We start from the raw sequence: 17,401 nt of genomic DNA on the forward strand, positions 1-17,401 counted from the left end.
TGTTAAATGAAAAAAGCCAACTGTGGACAGTGGTGCAAGCATAGACAAAAATTAATTTGTATGGGTGGGGGATATGTATATTTTTGCTTTATATGCAGAGACTAGATCTAGAAGGACACAGAGAAACTTGTAACATTGGTTACTTCAGAGAACTGGGTAGCTGGTGAGAGACTTTACTGTATGCTCTTTGTATCTTTTGAGTTTTGAACTATATCAACAATTTAAAAGGATGATTTTTTAATTGGAAAGGTTCAGAATGAAAACACATTACAAAATAAGAAAAACTAATAGTTTCTTTAATAATATTTATTTTTCCTTTAAAAAATAATAAATGACAAATTGTGGAGCTCTATTTTATACCCTAAGACCTGGACATTTGAAAGCTCTCTCTTTTTTTTAAATTAAATTTAATTTTATTATGTTATGTTAGTCACCATACAATACATCATTAGTTTTTGATGTAGTGTTCCATGATTCATTGTTTGCGTATAACACCCAGTGCTCCATGCAGTACGTGCCCTCCTTAATACCCATCACTGGGCTAATCCATCCCCCCATCCCCCCACCCCCCTCCCCTCTAAAACCCTCAGTTTGTTTCTCAGAGTCCATAGTCTCTCATGGTTCATCTCCCCTTCCGATTTCCCCCCCTTCATTTTTCCCTTCCTTCTCCTAATGTCCTCCATGCTATTCCTTATGTTCCACAAATAAGTAAAACCATGTGATAATTGACTTTCTCTGCTTGACTTATTTCACTTAGCATAATCTCCTCCAGTCCCATCCATGTTGATGCAAAAGTTGGGTATTCATCCTTTCTGATGGCTGAGTAATAATCCATTGTGTATATGGACCACATCTTCTTTATCCATTCATCTGTTGAAGGGCATCTCGGCTCTTTCCACAGTTTGGCTATTGCAGACATTGCTGCTATGAACATTGGGGTGCATATGGCCCTTCTTTTCACTACATCTGTGTCTTTGGGGTAAATACCCAGGAGTGCAATTGCTGGGTTATAGGGTAGCTCTATTTTTAATTTTTTGAGGCACCTCCACACTGTTTTCCAAAGTGGCTGTACCAACCTGCATTCCCACCAACAGTGTAAGAGGGTTCCCCTTTCTCCATAACCTCTCCAACATTTGTTGTTTCTTGCCTTGTCAGTTTGAAAGCTCTCTTTACAATAACTTTGACTCAAAGAAAAATCCAAGAGAAGATCCAAGATGGAACTGCAAACTGTACAGAAGGTAAATATTATGAAATTTCTAGATATTTTCATGGTTTCAAAGTGTCTCCTCACAGACTGTTTATTAGTTGCAAGGAGCAAAAGAGTATACAGTGAAGAAACTGGACAACACCTTGACTGGATGATCGAAATTAACATCACCATCAGAGACAGACAGATATTTTGTGATATCCTGAAAAGGTCACAAATCACTTATGGGAATGTAAAACCAGACTGTACTCAAAAGGAAACCCAAACTGAAGAACACTCTAATAACTGACCTGTATTCTTTTAAAAATGTCAGTGCTATGAAACACTGACTATTCCACATTAAAAGAGACTAAACAGACACGACAACTAAATTCAACTAAACGTCTTCCTGGACTGGATCTGGAACCAATAGGAAAAATAATATTATAAAGGACATTATTGAGACAATTCACAAAGTGGGATTACAGATTATAGGTAAAAGTAATGTACCAAAGGTTTTATATGAAATGTTGTTCTTCAAAAGTTCATGTAGTTGTAGTAAGAGATAAAGGAATGTGACATATGCAATTTACTCTCAAATGGTTGATAAAAAAAAAATAATGTATAAATATGCATGCATAGGTATGTATCTACAGAGACAGTGAATTATAAAGCAAATGTGGTGGGTGCCTGGGTGGTACAGTCAGTTAAGTGTCTGGCTCTTGGTTTCAGCTCAGGTCTGATCTCAGGGTCGTGAGGTTGAGCCCCACAACCGGCTCTGCACTCAGTGGGGAGTCTGCTTGGGTTTCTCTCTCCCTCTCCTCCTGCCCCCCCCCCCAGTGCACATGCGCACACTGTCTCTCAAATAAATAAAGCAGGGGTGTCTGGGTGGCTCAGTCTGTTAAGTGTCTGCCTTTGGCTCAGGTCATGATCCCGCGTTCCTGGGATTGATCCCAGTTGGGCTCCCTGCTCAGTGGAGAGTCTGCTTCTCCCTCTCCCTCTCCCTCTCCCCCTACCCCCTGCTCATGCTCTCTCGCTCACGCTCTCTTTAAAATAAATGAAATCTTTAAAAAAGCAAATGTAGCAAAATATCAAAAGCTGATAGATTTATTGTGAATGTACTGATTGCCACTCAATTGTTTACTTAATTTTTAAAAAAGATTTTATTTATTTGTCAGAGAGAGAGTGCACAAGCAGGGGGAGTCGCAGACAGAGGGAGAAGCAGGCTCCCCACTGAGCAAGGAGCCTGATGAGAGATTTGATCCCAGGATCCTAGGATCATGACCTGAGCCAAAGGCAGATGCTTAGCCAACTGAGCCACCTGGGCGTCCCTCAATTGTTCACTTTAAAATGGTTAATTTTAGGGCGCCTGGGTGGCTCAGTTGGTTAAGCGACTGCCTTCGGCTCAGGTCATGATCCTGGAGTCCCGGGATCGAGTCCCGCATCGGGCTCCCTGCTCGGCGGGGAGTCTGCTTCTCCCTCTGACCCTCCTCCCTCTCATGCTCTCTGTCTCTCATTCTCTCTGTCTCAAATAAATAAATAAAATCTTAAAAAAAAAAAAAAACAATAAAATGGTTAATTTTATATTATGTGAATTTCACCTCAAATGAAAAAAATTGATGGATTTCAGCAAAGGGTATAAGGGTATTGAGAATTTCTGTGTACTCTTCTTGCAATGTTTCTATAAGCTAGAAATTATTTCAAAATACAAAGTTAAAGAATTTCTGTATGTCAGTTAGGTTCCAGGAAAATGGACACCCTAGTAGGTGGCTCTGCAGAGAGGATTTAATTTGGAAATTGAATCCCTTATACAGACCTTAAAGGTCAGAAAAAAGCGAAGAGACACTGAGGTAACTCCAAGGTAGTGTCTGCAGGTAGCAGCTGCCATGCTCTAGCAGAGGTCAGCGAACTGACACTCAGGCCTCTGAAGGCTACGGTGGGGCTCATTTAGGAAGCAAGGATGGAAAAGAATCTGCAGGCTAAAACCAGCTGCCGCTGTCGCTACCAAGGTAAAAAGGCATTGCTGGCCAAAGTTCTGGCTTCCTCCTCCTGCCTTCAAGGCCCCCCTCGAGTGCCCCCTACTGGTAGAACCCAGCAGTAGCCAGCTGACAGAAAAGGAAAGCAGCTTATAGAGTTCGATCCCACCTCACAGAGCCTAGCAAGGAGGATTCAAAACCGCTAGCATATAGGACTCAAGGTACTTGGAAAGCAATTCTTTCTGGGTTTGTGTTTGACAGACAATAGCTTAACAAAAGACACACTTTACACGTCAGAATGCTGAGATGCACATAAAGCCCAGCTTGAAAGAAAAGTCACAGTCTTAAATACTAACACTAATACAGCTTGATTCATGTTATTTGTAGTAGTATTGTTATTTGTAGTAGTATTATTATTTGTAAATTCTTTTTTTTTTTTTAAAGTAGGGGCGTGGAGCCCAACATGGGGCTTGAACTTATGATCCTGAGAGCCAGACCTGAGCTAAGGGGTGCCTGGGTGGCTCAGATGGTTAAATGTCTGCTTTTGGCTCAGGTCATGATCTCAGGGCCCTGGGATCCAGCCCTGCGATGGACTCCCTGCTCAGCCGGGAGTCTGAGTTTCCCTCTCCCTCTGACTCCTCCCCACTGCTCATACTCTGTCTCTCTCTCTCTCAAATAAATAAAATCTTAAAAAAAAAAGAAAAAAAAAAAGGCCTGAGCTGAGATCAAGAGTTGGACACTTAATGGACTGAGCCACCCAGGCACCCCTATTTGTAAATTCTTTTTTTTTTTTCTATTTGTAAATTCTTTAAAGTTGGTACAAACACTAATTTAACAAATACTGAATCACTGCTCCTGTGGAAAATAGAGGGTTAGCTTCCTATGACCCTCTGGTCATAATATTTTTGTCAAACAATCAATACATAACTTTGTTTTATGGCTGTTTCTGCTTAAAGACAGCTTATTTATTACATAATTATTGATGGATTAACATTGAACTCATGTCCAATAGCATTGTAACACATGTCTAAGTGAAGCTCATCTAACACATGTATTTTCTCCTTATGGCATATCACAACATTCTTGCACTTAGGAACACTAGGCAGCCCTTCAGCACTTAATGTAGTGGTATAAACAGTGAAATCAAAAATAAATAAAGAGCCACACAAAAATGTGGAAAATGGGGGTGCCTGGGTGGCTCAGATGGTTAAGCATCTGCCTTCGGCTCAGGTCATGATCCCAGGGTCCTGGGATTGAGCCCCACATTGGGCTCCCAGGTCAGCAGTGAGTCTGCTTCTCCCTCTGCCTCTGCCACTCTCCCCTGCTCATGTTCTCTCTGTCTGTCTGTCTCTCAAATGAATAAATAACATCTTTTTAAAAATGTGGAAAATGTGACATTAAATAGACTGTGGAAGGACATTTGTTTATAGTATGAGAGCTGAGGTAAAAAGGTGGAGTGTCACCTTATTCAACCTTATTCAATTCAGCTAGGAATAGGCACATCAGCCAATTTAATTTTTTTTTTTGCCATTCTGCACATGTCTGAGAATAACTGCAAAAGCACCCAAAGATTGACTGTATGTAAGTGTGGTAAGCAGAACTGAAATGGCTCTAGTGATCCCTAATTCCTGTATTCACACCCTTGTGAAATCTCTTTCCCTTGAGCATGGACTAGACCTAATGATTTCCTTCTAATGGATAGAATACAGCAGTAGTGATGGATTGAAACTTCTGTAAGAAGATTACTGCAGGGGAGAAAGAGAATCCTTTTCCTTCTACCTTTCTAAGTCCTCAGCTGCGGCCTCTGTAACAAAAGATATATTAACAAGAGAAAAACAAAATGACATCATTAGCATGTATATCTCATACATGCATGGGACTCAGAGTAACTCAAAGAGGTGGCTTAGAGCTCTGGCTTATACAGTATCTTCAACAAAAACAATAAATCTGTAGAAAAATGACAGGACAAAGGAAAGTAGTTTTAGACTTCCAAAGGTGGCAGACCGTAGGAAGGTAAATATATGGGAAACTAGTGGCAAATAAAAGCTAGTTAGGGGGCACCTGGCTGGCTCAGTTGGAAAAGTACAACTCTTGATCTTGGGGTTGTGAGTTCCAGCCCCATGTTGGGTGTAGAGTTTACTTAAAACTTGTTTTTTTTTCCTTAGAGAGAGAGAGAGAGAGAGAGGAGAGAGCACGGGAGCAGGGCAGGGAGGGGGAGAGGGAGAGAGAGGATCCTAAGCAGGGTCCATACCCAGTACAGAGCCTGACTCAGGGAATGATCTCATGACCCTGAGATCATGACCTGAGCCAAAATCAAGAGTCAGATGCTTAACCAACTGAGCCACCCAGGTGCCCCCAAAATAAAATCTTATAAACATAGAAATAAAAGCAAGTTAGTAAACTTTGTTATGTAGATTCCTCTAATGCCATCTCCAGGCTGCTATAGGTCTATCTAAGGTTGTCTCTGATAATTAACTTTTGTCCTTCCTGGTAGAAAGAGGAGGAGGAACACCTTTTAATATTTATGTCCTACTTTTAGGCAAATAGGGGGAGGGCAGGGAGACTTTTTTGTATCTGCTTCTTCTCAATTGTCTTTAGCTCAAATTAATTTTTATATCAAAGAGGCATATTTTAGGGGTGCTTGGGTGGCTCAGTCAGTTAAGTGTCTGCCTTCAGCTCAGGTCATGATCCCAGGGTCTTGGGATTGAGCCCCACATCAGGTTACCTGCTCAGTGGGGAGCCTACTTCTCCCTCTGCCCTTCCCCCTGCTCATGCGTGTTTTCTTTCTCTCTCTCTCTCTCTCTCTCAAATAAATAAATAAAATCTTTAAAAAAAAAGAGGCATATTTTGGGGTGACATAGTTTGGTTTCCTTCATTATAAAATACTGCTATCTTCATCTTACTGGTCCTTTTTATCCTTGGCTCTTCTCTCATGCCTGCTCTGATGGTGAAGGCCAGCTGTCAAGGAACTAACAGCCGACCTCAGACCACAAGCCAAAGAGGAACTGAGCCACTGAGTGAGTTTGGAAGTGGTTCTGTCCCAGTTGAATCTAGAGATGACTGTGTTATTGGCCTGTACCTTTTTTTTTTTTATAAGTTTATTTATTTAGGTAATCTCTACACACAACATGGGGCTTGAACCCATGATCTGAGTTCAAGAGCTGCATGCTCCATTGACTGAGCCAGACAGGCACCCTTCATTGGCTAATACCTTGATTGCAGCCTCACTGTAGATCCTGAAGCAGGGGGCCCAGTGTAGCTGGGATTTTTGACCCACAGAAACTATGAGATAGTAACTGTATGTTGTTTTACAGACACATGGAAAGATATTCAACATCACTAATATCAGGGAAATGCAAATCAAAATCACAGTGGTATACCACCTCATACCTGTCAGACTGGCTATTACCAAAAAGACAAGAAATAATAAGTGTTGGTGAGGATATGGAGAAAAGCGAATTCTTGTACACTGTTAGTGAGAATTTAAATTGGTGCAGCCACTATGGAAAATAACGTGGAATTTCCTCAAAAAATTAAAACAGAACTACCATATGATCCAGCAATTCCACTTCTGGGTATTTATCCAAAGGAAACTAAAACACTAACTTGAAAAGGCATATGTAACCCTATGTTTACTGCAGCATTATATACAATAGCCAAGACATGGAAGCAACCCTAAATGTCTGCTGATGAATGAATGGATAAAGAATATGTGGTATATAAAAACAATGGATATTATTCAGCCATAGAAAAGAAGGAAATCTTGCCATTTGTGACAACATGGATGGACCTAGAGGGTATTATGCTTAGTGAAACAAGCCAGAGAAAGACAAATACCATATGATTTCACTTATATGTGGAATTGAAAAAAACAAAACACATGAACAAACAAATAAAAGTAGAAACAGACCCATAAATACAGAGGACAAACTTGATAGTTGCCAGAGGGAAAGGGGGATGAGAGGATAGGCAAAAAGGAGTGAAGGGCAGTAGAAGGTACAGGCTTCCAGTTGTAGAATGAATAAGTCATGGGGATGAAAGGGACAGCATAGGGAACACAGCCAATGGTACTGGGATAGTGTCGTATCGTGACAGATGGTAGCTATGCTTGTGGTCAGCATAGCATGGCAAATCACTATGGTGTACACCTGAAGCAAATGTAGCATTGTGTATCCACTATGATTTGATTTAAAAAAAGTATATTGGGGATGCCTGGGTGGCTCAGTCGGTTAAGCATCTGCCTTTGACTCAGGTCATGATCCTAGGGTCCTGGGATCGAGTCCCACATCAGGCTCCATGCTCAATGGGGAGCCTGCTTCTCCCTCTGCCTGGCGCTCCCCCCGCTTGTTCTTGCTCTCTCTCTCTGACAAGTAAATAAAATCTTCAAAAAAAATAAAAAAATAAAAAATGTATGTTGTTTTACATTACCAACTTTTAAGGTAATTTATTAGCAACAATCAGCAATAGGCAACTAATACAATAAGAAAAATTGAAGCAAACAAATTAAGCACTGAATATAAAAAATTTTAAATGACCAAAACATAAGAAAAGCAAAGATCAAATATAAAAATTAACAAGTTAGAGATATTAAAAATGGTAGAACAAATAAATCCAAGAACTGACTCTTTGAAATGCAGTAAACTACTAACTTACCTAAGAAATAAAAAGGGAGAAAACATGAATATACAAAATAAGAAATGAGGGGCACCTGGGTGGCTCAGTCGTTAAGCGTCTGCCTTCAGCTCAGGTCATGATGCCAGAGTCCTGGGATCGAGCCCCGCATCGGGCTCCCTGCTCTGCGGGAAGCCTGCTTCTCCCTCTCCCACTTCCCCTGCTTGTGTTCCCATTCTCGCTGTGTCTCTTTCTGTCAAATAAATAAATAAAAATCTTTAAAAAAACCAAAAACAAAATAAGAAATGAGAACGGGGAAATAAGCACAGATATATAAAGAAATTTAAAAGTAATTGGTTGAGAGGCCAGTCTAACTACTCTCTGTTGGGGCTGTGTCTCCCTTTAGATTGAGCCATAGCCCCAAGAAACCCTTGCCTTCACCTTTGGAAAAAAGAAAGAAAGAAAAAGTACTTGATTCAACTTTATTAATTACTAAGATTTTATTTATTTATTTAAAGATTTTATTTATTTGACAAAGAGAGACACAGCGAGAGAGGGAACACAGGCAGGGGGTGTGGAAGAGGGAGAAGCAGGCTTCCCACGGAGCAGGGAGCCCGATGTGGGGCTCGATCCCAGGACCCTGGGATCATGACCTGAGCCGAAGGCAGATGCCTAACGACTGAGCCACCTAGGCGCCCCAATTACTAAAATTTTAAAAGAAAATATTTCATACCCGACTCCCTTCCTTTTCCCTATGGGGTAGTCAGATGATGTAAATTTGAGCTTTATGTTTTTATCCTGACTATTCTCTGTAATTCAGGGTAAAACTGGGTGAAAATCTTACGAAACAGTATTTATCTACCAGCATGTCACAATCTATTAATGGTCATGAAATCCGTGTAGTGACTCTTGACCAGAATTTTATTTATTTTTTTTAAGATTTTATTTATTTATTTGACAGAGAGAGACACAGCGAGAGAGGGAACACAAGCAGGGGGAGTGGGAGGGGGAGAAGCAGGCTTCCCGCCCAGCAGGGAGTCTGCTTCTCCCTCTGACCCTCCTCCCTCTCATGCTCTCTGTCTCTCATTCACTCTCTCTCAAATAAATAAAAATAAAATCTAAAAAAAAAAAAATGTATTTCTTACTCTTTGTCCAGGTCAAAAGCATTTGAAAGCCACTAGCGCAAGACTCAGGGTATATGGAAAGTAATTCTGTACACACAGAGAGCTCCCAAGAGTATCTTTAATGGGGAGCCCCAACACAAAACACGATGGTACTTCTCTCCATTAAAATGTGTGCCACAACCTTACAGGTTTCAAACTGTGACTAATTTTTTCCAGGGGTCAACTTTCTTTTTTCTACCTGCTGTATAATAGCATTGGCGATTTCCATCTGTTCCAATGATCTTGTATTTCATGGCAACTGTTAAGACTTCCTCGGTTTTATCCATTTTAAAATGTTTGCATGTTTTCTATATCGAAAATTCGTTCATTTCTTGCTACATGGTGGATTCCTGAGCTTTATGTTATTTTTCCTTTAGTTTTAAGTTATATTTTTTTCCATATGGAATCTATCTGCCTAACAAATGGAAAAACAAAAGGAATACACTGAAGATCAAACCATTTCGCCAGTCCTTTGGGTTGCCCTTACTTCCTACCTTAATTCCTTCTTCCTGCTCTTCTCTGCTTTATTCCTAAATATTGCATTGAGAAGGCATCGGCATTCCTCTCTCTCCACCTGCACTCTGGGGGAGGGGCTGCCATGGTGTAAGCAGCCCTCTGGAAAGGCCTATGTGGCAGGGAACTGAAGGCTGGCTAACAGCCGGCAAAGATCTGAGGTCTGACAACAGCCACATGAGTGAGCTTGGAAGTGGATCCTCACCTCGTTGAGCCTTGAGACGACTACTCTCCTGGTTGATAACATAATTGCTTCCTTGTAAGAGACCCTAAGCCAAAGGACCCAGCAAAGCTATATCCAGATTCTTGACCCACTGAGATAACGTTTCTTTTCAGTTGGTATGATTTGGGGTAATTTGTTACACCCCAAAGATAATGAATACAGGGCAAGTCACTGATTGTCTGAGCCTTGTTGGAAGCATCGCTCAGCCTCTGTCAGGGGTGTTGAAAGGAGCCAGGTATGGTCTGTCCTTAATTCCTGATGAATATGGACACATGTGGGCACATAACCCAGGCTCAGCCTATCCAGGAATGGCCTGGGATTTAGTGACCTAAACCCCTAAAGATGTAGGGATGGGTGAGAAATGATTCTTCACAGTGCCTGCCCTGAGGGTTCCGCAGCAGAGGTACCAATAGCAACTTCCCAGCCAGACTGTCCCTTGTCTCTGGTCCTCAATTTCCCTATCTGTAAAATGGAGACAGTAACAGTTTGTCCCTATAAGGAAGGGAGGGGTGTTGTGAGGATTACACGGATTCCAATAAAGTGCTTAGGTCAGCACCTGGCATACAGTAAGAGCTATTTTAATGTTGATTTTTATCATTATTTTATACACGAGAAAATGAAGGCCCAGAGAAGTAATTTGCCAGGATTGGAACTCATACTGAAAAAGTGGAAGGGGATATAAGAGAAAGGGGGCTCCTTTCCCCATTGCTTTTAGGGAACTTATAGAAAGATGCTTTAAAATTGGGAGTTGTTGGCACTGAAGATGGAGATTCAATGGGAGCATTTTGAATAGGAGTCCTGCTTCACCACCCCCAAGTCATTCAGTCTCCCCTGCATGGGTGAGACATCAGATTCCCAGTGTAGTCTGCTTCTTCAGGGTTGGGCTGCTGAAAACCTGGTACTGAGAAGTGGGATCAGGGCATCCCCAGGTTTTCCCAGTGGGCTATCCTGAATAGTTAACACTTCCTGAGGGCTTACTGTGTCACTGGCACTAATTACCCACATGTTTTCTGTGCATTAACTCATGCCAGCAACCTTATGGGGTACCTTATTATTAGCTCTATCTTATCCATGAGGAAACTGAAGCACAGAGAGGTTAAGTAACTTACCCAAGGTCACACAGCTAGTGAATAGAAGCTTTGAATTGGGGCAGTCTGGCTCCAGATTATGCTCCTAACCACTAGGTTTCCCTTTTTCTCAGGTGAAGTGGTTCAGTCCTACCTACCTCTAGGCAGGCTCACTGAAGTGCCCAGTAACCACCTTATGTGCTGGTCACTATGGTCGGCTGAATAATGGCCCCCAAAGATAACCCATGTCCTAATGTCCAAAACCTGTGAATGTTACCTTATATGGCAAAAAGGACTTTGCAGATGTGATTAAATAGAAGATTCTGAAAGACAGAGATTATCCCAGATTATCCAGCGGGGCACTACCTGTAATCACAAGTGCCCTTCTAACAGGGAGCCTGAGGGGGATTTGAGAACAAAAGAGCAAGTAGGAGACCTGAAGATGGAAGCAAGAAGAGTGATTCTAGGAAGGTCAGGAGTTAAGAAAGTTAGAAAAAAAAAAAGTTAGAAAAGGCAAGAAAATGGATTCTCTCCTACACCTCCAAAAAGAGTCACTCTGCCTACACCTTGACTTTAGCTCAGCAAAGCTGATTTCAGACTTCTGACCTCAAGAAGTATAAGAATACAAACCTGTGGGTTTTTAAGCCACTAAATTTGTGGTCATTTGTTACAGCAACGATAGGAAACCAGTAATAGTCACCAGCTCTGAGGGTGCCTCCTTGCAGGGGTCATGGCATTAGGGCAGGGATTACAGGTAATTCTGCCCCCCTTGACCCTGCACCCCCCCCATCAGTCATCTGTCCAATCACATGCTAGCAGCTTCCATTCCTTCATTCACGTATTTCCGGAGTGCCTCTTACGGTCTAGGCACTACTAGAAGTCCTGAGCTTTTAATACGCAGTGAACAAGACAAAAGTGCTACCTCACAGTTTCCATTCCAATGAAGGAGAGAGACCATACGTTCTCTGAAGACAGTAATTTGTTTAGTTTAGGCCTCAGTCATTGCTCACCTGGGTAACCTCACTGCCTTCTACCTGCCTCCTCAAAAAAGACATCCTTGTCCAGTTTCTTTGTGAGTCAGATCACCGTGAGGCACTTTCACCCTTGTGCCCCCCCACCCCAACCAATGCATTCACCACACCACAGAAGTCTTTTCCATTTTTTTATATAATCTCCACGCCCAACGTGGGGCTTGAACTCATGACCCCGAGATCAAGAGTCACACGTTCCACTGACTGAGCCAGCCAGGAACCCCCAGTTATTTTCTTTTTCTTTTTTTCTTTTATTTATTTTTAAAAAGATTTTATTTATTTATTTATTTGACAGAGAGAGACAGCGAGAGAAGGAACACAAGCAGGGGGAGTGGGAGAGGGAGAAGCAGGCTTCCCGCCAAGCAGGGAGCCCGATGCGGGGCTCGATCCCAGGACCCCGGGATCATGACCTGAGCCGAAGGCAGACGCTTAACTGACTGAGCCACCCAGGCGCCCCTCTTTTTTTCTTTTTTTAGACGTTTATTTATTTGTTAGAGACAGAAAGAGAGCAAGCGCACAAGCAGGGGGAGCGGCAGGCAGAGGGAGAAGCAGGCTCCCTGCTGAGCAAGGAGCCCGAGGACCCTGGGATCATGACCTGTGAGCTGAAGGCAGACGCTTAACCAACTGAGCCACCCAGGGGTCCCCCAGAGTTATTTTCTTAAATGGTCCATCAGCCCTGAGGAATCATGACCAAACTCCTTAGCATGGCTCAAGATCTTTTTGGCTTTGGTCTCCGCCCCTCACTCCAGCCTCATCCCACTCTCCCCTTGCTGGGCCTGACCTTGTCCCCCGAGCCCAGCTGACCCACTGGTGTTCCCTAACTAGGCCAGGACCCTTCTCTAGGCCTTTGCCTGCCTACTTGCCTGCTGAGGATGCCCTTGCCCATGCCTCTTTCAGAAAGCCTTTCCAGGATCCCCCAGTTTGGGTTGCCTTTCCAAGGTACCTGGGGAACATCCTACACAGAGCACTCACCATATAGCGATATCTATACATGCTGTCATTCCTCAATGAACAACAAGCTCCTTGGGGAATGGGACTGCCCACCTTGGAATGGTGGTGTGCCTTACAAAATCTCCAGGTACACAGGAAGCCCTCCCAAACATTTCCTGAAGGAACAAGTCTGAGGGGGGAGGTTTCACAAATCTCACCATGGGAGTGAAGAGAAAGAAGTCATTCATGAGGGCTAGGTGTGCCTTTCAGAGAATGTGAAATTTCAGACATGCTTCGCGGAAGGGCCAAGGCTTGGCAGGGCGTCCCCATGCTGGCAAGCTGGAGCGGGTTTTTGGAGATGAAGCTAAGCTAAAGAAGGCTGGGGAGGAGGCTGAGGGGAAGAAGCTTACCCAGGGCTGCCAGCAGGGAAGTTGGAAGAAAACAGAAAGGTTTTTCAATCCACCTTAGTGAGGGGCGTGGGTCTTAATGACTCAGGTGTCAGAAAACTGTCCCAGGCAGATATGTTGTTGGGCTTTGGGAATTGACCATTAGGAGGCCCTTCTCCAGAAATGTGTTACAAAGCACCACTTGTGAACGCACATGTCATCCTTGCAGGAAAGAGCTGGAACGCTTCTTCCTTCATTTGGGCCCGGCTGCTTGAAGATGGCTCCGACTGCCTCCCTGGGGAGGAAGAGGAAAAAGGGAGGAGGAAGAAGTCTCAGATATGAGGCAGTTTTGAGACTCAGGGAAGCCAAGCCACCAGAGGCACCCCAGAATGTTCAGTGGGTTGGTTTTGTGATCTCTGGGCACTTTTAAAGCGGGAAGGGGAGGGCATTTTCATTGTGTGTCTAAAGCTTGTTTACTCCCCTGGGGCTGGTTCTTTGATTGCCGTGCTTTAAAATATTTACATATGAATTAGACACAATGGGACAATAGTTACACAAACCCCCAGGAGGGCTGGTTTCAGGACCAGAATTGAAGGAAGATTGACCTTCAACTCTTCTGGGAATCGCAACGGCAACTTAATGGACTGCGGAGCAGATTCAGAAGATGGGCTGGGTGGGGCCTGAGCTTGTATTCTCTTTTAACTGTTTTTAGGCTGAGAGGAGGTAAGAGAGGATGAAATTTCTGTCTTAGACCGGCAGCCCAGCTCCCCCTTACTCCGGCCCTGCACTCTACAGGTTTATTCCACAGCCCCCACAAAAAGGTGCCCTCCTCCAGTTGCCACCAGATGTAGAATTTTCCAAGAGGCTAGCATTTGTGTGGTTGTTCCTGGTCTGTAACTGTATCCTGGTGCCAAATCTCTTCCCCGTGTCTGCGTCTTGACCCCTTCACCAACCCCACGTGGTGTCATCTCACTCAACATTTCTTCAAAGACCTGGTGTCGTCAGCTCATACTGCAGTGGTAGCTACTAGTGACATTATTTGTGGAATTTTAGCCTAAAAACGGAACCCTTCAGTGACTGAGAAATAAAAAAAATGTTTAAACCTAATTTCAAAAAAATTGAGGACCATATGTACATATATATGTCTCCCGAATTGGGCCTTGTGTAGAAAAGATTGCTCACCAAGGGGCACCTGGGTGGCTCAGTTGGTTAAGCGTCCTACTCTTGATTTCCGCTCAGGTCATGATCTCAGGTTCGTGGCTTTGTGCTCAGCAGGGAGTCTGCTTGGGATTCTCTCTCTCTCCTTCTGCCCCCCCCCCAAGTTCTCGCTCTCCCTCTGCCCACCCCCATGTTCTCTCTCTCTCTCTCAAATAAATACATAAGTCTTAAAAAAAAAAAGATTGCTCATCACTAATCCATGCTTAGTTTACTGCCTTCTCAAAGTCTTACAGGAGAGGCATACAAATCCCTTAGTAGCCAAGATTGTGGGATGCTTGAGGTTCGAGGCTCTGTCATTTATTCCGGGAGCTGACACACAGCTGACATTCAGTAAACACGTTGGTATATTTAGGAGAGAAGCCACCAGTATTCTCTGGCCTGACTTCTCCCTCATGCCCCTCCCTTTCTGCATAAATCACAGACTCACGTCTCACCCCTACAAAACCAAACCAAACAAGTATCCCCATAACCCTCCCCCCCACCGCCTCACCCCACTCCCTCTCACTGGTCCCTGCCATTGGGCCTTAGCTACTGTCTTTTGCCTTGGTAGAAAAAAAGAGCGTGATTAGCCCTACTTCTCTTCACTCCCTGTCCCCCAACCCTGTGAAATCTGCCTCGAGCGTCCATTACTCACAGAAACTGTACCCACCACATTCGTCAGGAGCCTCTTCACTGAGAAACCCGTTGGCCCCTGTTTGGTCTCTTAGCATGTGCGGCTGTTGACAGTTTCACCTGGGCATGACTCCACCGTGGCCACCCTGACGGCATGCACTTCCGGTTCTCCCAGGACCCCATCAGGCCACTTCTCGCCTCCTCCACTTCAGAGTCTCTTAATTTTGATCCCCTGCCTCATGAACACAGGTGCTGCCAAGGAGTCTAATGCTGATCTCCCTCTCCCCCGCTCCCTCCCATCTAGAACATTGCTCCCAAATGTGCTCCACCTCGACCTCCAACATTGGCATCACTGAGAGCTTGGGAGGAATGCAGAATCTTCGCTCCTACCTTGGCCTTCCTGCATCAGAATCTGCATTTTTACCAAGTGACTCATCTGCACGTGAAAGCTGAAGGATTGCTGGTCTCTAGCAGCACTGGCCAATAGAAATATAATGGAGGGCCACATGTGTAATTTATTTATTTATTTTTTAAAGATTTTATTTATTTGAGAGAGAGAGAATGAGAGAGAGAACACATGACAGAGGGGAGGGTCAGAGGGAGAAGCAGACTCCCTGCTGAGCAGAGAGCCCGATGGTGACTGATCCCGGGACTCCAGGATCATGACCTGAGCCGAAGGCAGTCGCTTAACCAACTGAGCCCCCCAGGCGCCCCCCCACATGTGTAATTTAATATGTCTAGTAACGACACTTAAAAAGGTGGAGAGAAGAAGGGGCACCTGGGTGGCACAGTCGGTTAGGCATCCGAATCTTAGTTGGGGCTCGGGGTCATGGGACAGAGCCCCATGTCGGGCTCTGCGCTCAGCACGGAGTCTGCTTGGGACTCTTTCTCACCCTCTGCCCCTCCCTGCCAAAATAAATAAATAAATCTTTAAAAAAAAGTGAAGAGAAACAAGTGAAATCAATTGTAATCATACATTTAACTCACTATATCCACACTGTTATAACTTCAACGTGTAACACATATAAAAATTATTGCAGTATTTTATGCTGCTTCTTTTGTAGTAAGTTTTTGAAATTCAGTGACTATTTTACATTTACAGCACACATGGATTCACCCCACCATATTTTAAGTACTCAATAGCCACATGACTAACGGCTACAGTATTAGACAATGTAGCTGTAGAGTTTAGCCAGAATGTAAGAACTTAGGGTTTAGAGTGAAACAAATTTGTGTATGAACCTGACTTCAGCACTTACTAGCTTTGTGATGTTGGGCAAATTTCCCTCTCTGTACCTCCTTTCCTCACCATGTTAGCAGGGAATAATATTCACTATCCTATCCGGTCTCAGTGAAGATTAGAGATAATGTATATAAAAAGTTGGGGTGCCTGAGTGGCTCAGATGGTTAAGCATCTGCCTTCAGCTCAGGTCATGATCTCCAGGTCCTGGGATCGAGCCCCACATCAGGATCCCAGCTCAGCGGGGAGTCTGCTTCTCCCTCTCCCTCTGCTTGTTCTCTCTCTCTCTCTCTCAAATGAATATATAAAATCTTTTTTTTTTTTTTTAAAGATTTTATTTATTTATTTGAGAGAGAGAGAGCATACGAGAGGGGGGAGGGTCAGAGGGAGAGGCAGACTCCCCGCGGAGCAGGGAGCCTGATGTGGGACTCGATCCCGGGACTCCAGGATCATGACCTGAGCCGAAGGCAGTCGCTTAACCAACTGAGCCACCCAGGCGCCCTATATAAAATCTTTTTTAAAAATATTTTATTTATTTTTATTTGACACAGAGACAAAGATAGTGAGAGAGAGAGCATAAGCACGGGGAGTGGCAGGCAGGCAGAGGGAGAGGGAGAAGCAGGCTCTCCGCCAAGCAAGAAGCCCAATGTGGGGCTCGATCCCAGGACCCTGGGATCATGACCTGAGCCGAAGGCAGACGCTTAACGACTGAGCCACCCAGGCACCCCATGAGTATATAAAATCTTAAAAAAAAAAAAGTACATACCACTTGATAAATGGTGACTATTAATACTTTTCTCTATTTTTGGAGCTTTATCTAATTATATGCCAGGTTTGCCTCCTTGATTAACAACATGTTAATTATCATTATTTTTTTTTAAAGATTTTATTTATTTATTCATGAGAGAGAGAGAGGCAAAGGCAGAGGGAGAAGCAGGCTCCCCGCAAGGCAGGGAGCCCGATGCGGGACTCGATCCCAGGACCCTGGGATCATGACCTGAGCTGAAGGCAGACACTTAACCAACTGAGCCACCCAGGCGTCCCGTTAATTATCATTATTCTTTGCAAAAGGTTGTTAAAAAATTAGATGGTTATTAAACGATTGTTTTAGTGCTTTTTCATGTGGTTCTCAGTGGCTGATTCAAAATGTAAACAATGTATTTTTTTAAAGTTTTTATTTAAATTCTAGTTAGTTAACGTATCAAAATTTAAACAATTTTAAATCCTTGCTTTCCAAAGTTACAT

This window comes from Neomonachus schauinslandi, chromosome 2 (genome assembly GCF_002201575.2).
Source record: "Neomonachus schauinslandi chromosome 2, ASM220157v2, whole genome shotgun sequence".
Classification (NCBI taxonomy): Eukaryota; Metazoa; Chordata; class Mammalia; order Carnivora; family Phocidae; genus Neomonachus; species Neomonachus schauinslandi.